We start from the raw sequence: 6,000 nt of genomic DNA on the forward strand, positions 1-6,000 counted from the left end.
TCTCAAAAGATTGGAATTTCATTTCCAATCTGTTTTGTGCTGGCTGAGGCTCAAAACAATTAGAGTTCACTACAGTACAGGTCACATGGTCACAGGTTTCTTGGGCCCACTTTATAATGGATGTCTTTGTATCAACTCTAACATTTATTGCAGCATTGTACTTGCAAATATGCATCCTAATGTACACCATAGTTTTAAAATAATAATACTTTTACAATAACACTTTTTAGACTATTTGCATTTATATTTGCTGTATCTTATTCATATAAACAGTGAGAGCGGAGCAAGAAGCAGCTGTGAGAAATGCAGGTGATGAGTTCTTTAGATCTTATAAATGTTTATTTGGAGAATCTCAGTCATCCTAGCCCTACCTTTAATGCAAACTACAACCTTAGCAGCAAATCCTATGAGTTATGCAAAATACTGCAGAATGTAATTGGCCATAATGTAAGCAATATGGCTTAATGGGTGGGTTAAGTGTAATATTTATTTTAAATGAATGAAATTTGTGGGCTGTGTAACTTTTTTTCTCTCTAGCATATAGACGGCAAAACGAGTTGCTTAACCTTTATAAAATATTGATAGTCAACCTCAGAAGGTCAAACTAAATACTATATGAGCTTTATTATGTCCCATTTATTCATTGTGAGGTTTGTCACTGCTTTAACTCTTTAACCAAAATTAAAGAAAGAGAAGAAAGAAAGAAAGAAAGAAAGAAAGAAAGAAAGAAAGAAAGAAAGAAAGAAAGAAGGAAATAAAGAAATGTTAAAATATATACAGTGCCCTCTGCTCTTATTGGCACTCTCCTCTTCACTGTGCATTAGGACAATATAGAAGCATGTCCTCTTCCAGGCAGATTTGTAACATCTTTAGTCGATTGGAACCCCTTAATTTTTGCCCTGATGGTGGAAATGGGGATCTTCAAAGCTTTAGCTCTTGTGAAGCTCAACAATCTCGTTCTGCAAATCAGAACTATATTATTTGGTTTTACTCCTTGTGATGGATGCTTAGGGTATTTGGCCTTTGTGTTCCTCATATTTATAATAGTGTTGAACAGGAAGGCATGGCTGGACAATTGCATGCTCCTAGTCACCCTGGTGTGCCAAAGAATGTAAATATCAGTGGTAATATACTTCAAGAAAATTTTACTCAAAAATAATTTCTAGGGGTGTAAATAATTGTGGCCAACATGAATTGCAGAAAAAAAAAGAAAAAAAAAAAGATTGTAAGCGTTTTCCCCAATTTTCAATTGTTTTACTTTATTGATACAATGATTTTTTTTTTTTTTTTAATGAATGAATGAATGATCAAAAAGATAAACAAAGTACACTTATTTTCACAGCTGCCTTTGCTCATATTTACCAAGGGTGCAAAGGGTACTACACACACACACACATATATAAATATATACACACACATATTCATATATATATATATATATATATATATATATATATATATATATATATATATATATATATATATATGCACATGTACATGTGGAAAGTGGCAAAGACTGAAATGTTATGCTATAAACTGGTGCACCGCATTATCTTTCATTACTAGGGTGCATTTTCACATAAAAAGTGTCACATGAGTCGCACTCACTTAGCATTAGTGCCACATGCATGTGCAGATGAAGAGGCCACATCATCCTTGAACGAGTCACAAGTCTCATACCGCTAAGTCAAGACAGACTTCATTTCCACCACATTAAAGCGAATAGATATACACAGATAGCAGTTGTCACTTTCATTATCTGGGGTTGTCACTCAAAATGGCAGCTCTCTCTCCCCAGTTCCTCTCTCTGAGGATGAGAGGAGTCAATGGTGCTGGAGAAGAAGGCAGCGATTGAAAACTAATAGCAGTGTTTTATAGGAAGAAGGAAGAGAGTGTCAGAGTGATATGAACCCATCTCCTCTTCATACAAATGCATGAGTTGTCTCATAGACAGATGCAGCTTTACTCATACCCCCAGTTAAGGCTCTGGGCTCTGAAGCGCATGTGAACAGTTTCCACTCTTTTTCATTGAAATTAAATTTGTTGAATTTGGATGCTGATGGATTCAGATTTCTTTGATGATGCTGTGGAATTTGTGACGTGAGTGGCCACCTCCTGAACTGTGCAGTGACAGCAGTCAGCAATCTGTCATAATAATCAGGACGAGACGTGTGACAAGAATACATAATTCCTCTGTTCTGAGAATAACTCTGTTTATGGAAAGATAAAAGCTCTATAAAAATTAACTCTGTTATTCGTTGATTTATCTTTGGCTTTCATACCAAGTTTAAATTTAAAGCCATTAAATAAAACATAAAGATAAAGCCACTTTTCTGATTTTTAGGTCATATATAAGATAATTTATAACTTTTTTTCCCCCTTTAAAAAAAATCTGTAAATGGAGTAAAGCTTCTTCTTCTTCTTCTTCTTATTATTATTATTATTATTATTCTTCTTCTTCTTATTATTATTATTATTATTATTATTACTATTGTTGTTGTTGTTGTTGTTGTCCTTGTCAATTTGCACTCTTGAATTGGGCCACAAATTATGTTACGCATTGAATTATTTATTGTGTATCAGGGACACAAAAAAGACACAAAAAAGAAAAAGCATCAGTTTAACCCAGTATCAGAGGAAAGTAAAATAAGTTTTGGCTTGACTCAAGGCAAAGTCGAGTTTTGCAAGTTAATCCCTTTTGGGGACTCGCTGGCTCTTTAGTGCCCTGTAAAAACAACAAATATGAGAGACACTTGGGAGAGGACTTGCTGTCCCTGCAGGATTTCACTGAGAGTGGGTTTTCTCTGCTACACTGGTCACCTATAACTGCACCGTGTTAATCCATTCCCTGACTCATCCTCTATTGAAGGGCATCTTCCCTCTGTCTTTTAAAGGAACAGTTCACTTAAAAATCAACATTTAGACTTTTTTGTTCACTAAGATTACGATGTACAAAGGAGCGGGTCTTGGAGTAGGTGAAGCATATTCAAATACACACAGATTGGGCATTAGATTTCATAATTAAATAATAAATTAAAGATAACGTGAGCAGAGAGTAAGATTTAAAGGATGTGGTTGTTCCAGGTATTAAAAAGATGGTAGGCTACTAGATTTGAGTAGATGATGTTCAGAGCATATGAAATATTAGATGGAGAAGTCAGTGCTGTTTCTTTTAATGATAGATATGACCTGGAGGAAGAAACTGAGGCAGTGGTGTTTCTGTCCTGCTTTTTAGCACTCTCAGTCCTGGTGTCCGCTGAGAGGATAAATGCTGAAACACACAGTGTCCCAGGTGCAAGCAATCTGACATGATTTCCGGAGCCTTATTCCTCATTCTGCAAGAGTAAAGAGTCTGCGAGGGATAGGAACTGGCATATTTATTTATTTATTTTTCATTCATTCATTCATTCATTCATTCATTATTTATTTTTTGTATTTTAGAAAAGTTTCATGAACTGGAAAACCTATATTTTTTTTTTTTTACAGTTTATAACCTTTTTCTATTTTGATATATTGTATAATATATATTATAATTAAATTACATTATTTATATGTTATGATCTATCAAATAAATGATGTCTGTGAGAGAATAATAAAAAAATAATCTTAACCTTAAACTTTTGAACAGCAGTGTAGCTTCAGATTTTTGAGAGTGATGAAATGCCAATAAATTGCAAATATAAAATTACTAACAGAAATTCCTTTAAAATTCGACCCACCCAGAATGACACTGAATAATTAACACACTGGTTGTTTTTTAAAAAGTCAATGGAGATGTGTGCAGATTTTGTGAGAGTTCTTGTTTGGTCAGATCAATGTCTGTTCTGTTGATAAAAATTCCCTAAAGAAAGAGAGTATATGTGTGTTTAAAAATGAAAAAAAAAAAATGTGTTATTCAGAAAACAGTATTTCCCTTTTGCTAATGTATTCAAGAACATTCATATCATCCTTGAGGCAACTCAATATTTACAAATAATTAATCATATGCAATAATTTCCTGAATGTGAAAGTAACTTCTCAGCATAATGTGACATTGTGATGGTAATGAATGTGATAGGAAGCAAAAGCAGTGTGAACATATATTTATTGACGACAAATACGGTGAACACAAACTCCGTGAAGACAATGATGAACTCCGTGGGTGATGATGTTATCTCTCGGCTGGGTGGCGCAGTGGCTTGATGGCTGGTGATGACGTGGCGTGAATCTCCCGTGATGAATACAATCCAGTGACGATCAACGGCGAAATAAACAATCCAACACGAACAAGACCAAGACAACCCAACAAGACAGTCCAACATCCGGAACAACTATCAGACAAGGAAGGAGAGAATGAGGTGAGTATATGTAGCTGACGGTAATGTGAGACACCTGGTGCGGGGACTGATTAGCAGCTGATTCCAATGAGCATGATGTAACCACATGAAAGACACCAAATCACAGGACCTGAGAACACAGCCGATCCATGCACCGTGACAGTACCCCCTCTCTTAGGAACGTCCCCTGACGTTCCCAGCCTCCTGTACCTGTTGATTGAAATCATCAATAAGAGAGTGATCCAATATATCTCTAGCAGGAACCCAACTTCTCTCCTCCGGACCGTAACCTTCCCAGTCCACCAAGTACTGGAATCCGCGTCCCCTCCGTCTAGAGTCCAGAATACGATTGACCGAATAGGTTGGTTCCCCGTCTACGAGCCGCGGCGGCGGGGGAACCGGGGCAGGCGGATTAATACGAGCAAAAAATACAGGTTTAATTTTTGATACATGGAACACGGGATGAATCCTCCTGTACGCTGGAGGAAGATTGAGGCGGACTGCCACCGGACTAATGATCTTGGTGACAGAAAACGGGCCAATTAATTTGGGAGCAAGTTTATTAGCAACGGATCGGAGAGGAATGTTCTTGGTAGAAAGCCACACTTTGGAACCAACGACGTATACGGGAGGCCTCGACCGGTGGCGATCGGCTTTGGCCTTGGTGCGCGCTCCCACCTGGACCAGAGTCTCACGGGCTCTGGTCCATGTGCGACGGCACCTCTGGACGAAGGCGTGAGCGGAAGGGACCGCGACTTCGGATTCCAGACTGGGAAAAATAGGTGGCTGGTACCCTATACTACATTCAAATGGGGACAGGCCCGTGGCAGACACTGGTAAGGAATTGTGTGCGTACTCCACCATCGACAGCTGCTGACACCAGGAGGAAGGATTTCGAGCGCCCATACATCGTAGTGTTCTCTCCAAATCTTGGTTGGCTCTCTCAGTTTGCCCATTGCTTTGAGGATGGAACCCCGAAGAGAGACTAACAGTGGCCCCCAGAAGTTTACAAAACTCTCGCCAAAATTTGGACACAAACTGGGGTCCTCTGTCAGAGACCACGTCTATCGGGAGGCCATGTAACCGAAAGACGTGATCAATGACTGTTACCGCTGTCTCCTTGGCTGAAGGTAATTTGGGCAAGGGGATGAAATGAACCGCCTTCGAGAACCGGTCCACCACGGTCAAAACTACCGTGTTACCCAGAGAGGGTGGGAGGGCGGTGACAAAATCTAGCGCAATGTGGGACCAGGGTCTCGAAGGGATTGGCAGCGGTTGTAGGAGCCCATCTGGGGGTCTGTTAGAAGTCTTACCAGTGGCACAAACTGAGCAAGCCAAAACAAAACTGCGAACATCACGAGCCATGAGTGGCCACCAAAATCTTTGCTTGACCAAATGTAAGGTGCGACTTACCCCTGGATGACATGCCACATTGGAACAATGACCCCATTGGATAACTTCGGACCGAAGACTTTCTGGCACAAACAAACGGTTAGGTGGGCAACCGGTCGGAGGCGTTACCCCATGTAAGGCTGTCTTTACCTTCGATTCGACCTCCCAACTGAGAGTAGAAACAATAAGTGTCTCAGAAAAAATACTCTCGGGAGTGGACGGGCGATCGGAGCGGTCAAAAATTCGAGATAAAGAATCGGGTTTGATGTTTTTGGAACCCGGGCGGTACGAA

This window comes from Carassius carassius, chromosome 29 (genome assembly GCF_963082965.1).
Source record: "Carassius carassius chromosome 29, fCarCar2.1, whole genome shotgun sequence".
Taxonomy (NCBI): Eukaryota; Metazoa; Chordata; class Actinopteri; order Cypriniformes; family Cyprinidae; genus Carassius; species Carassius carassius.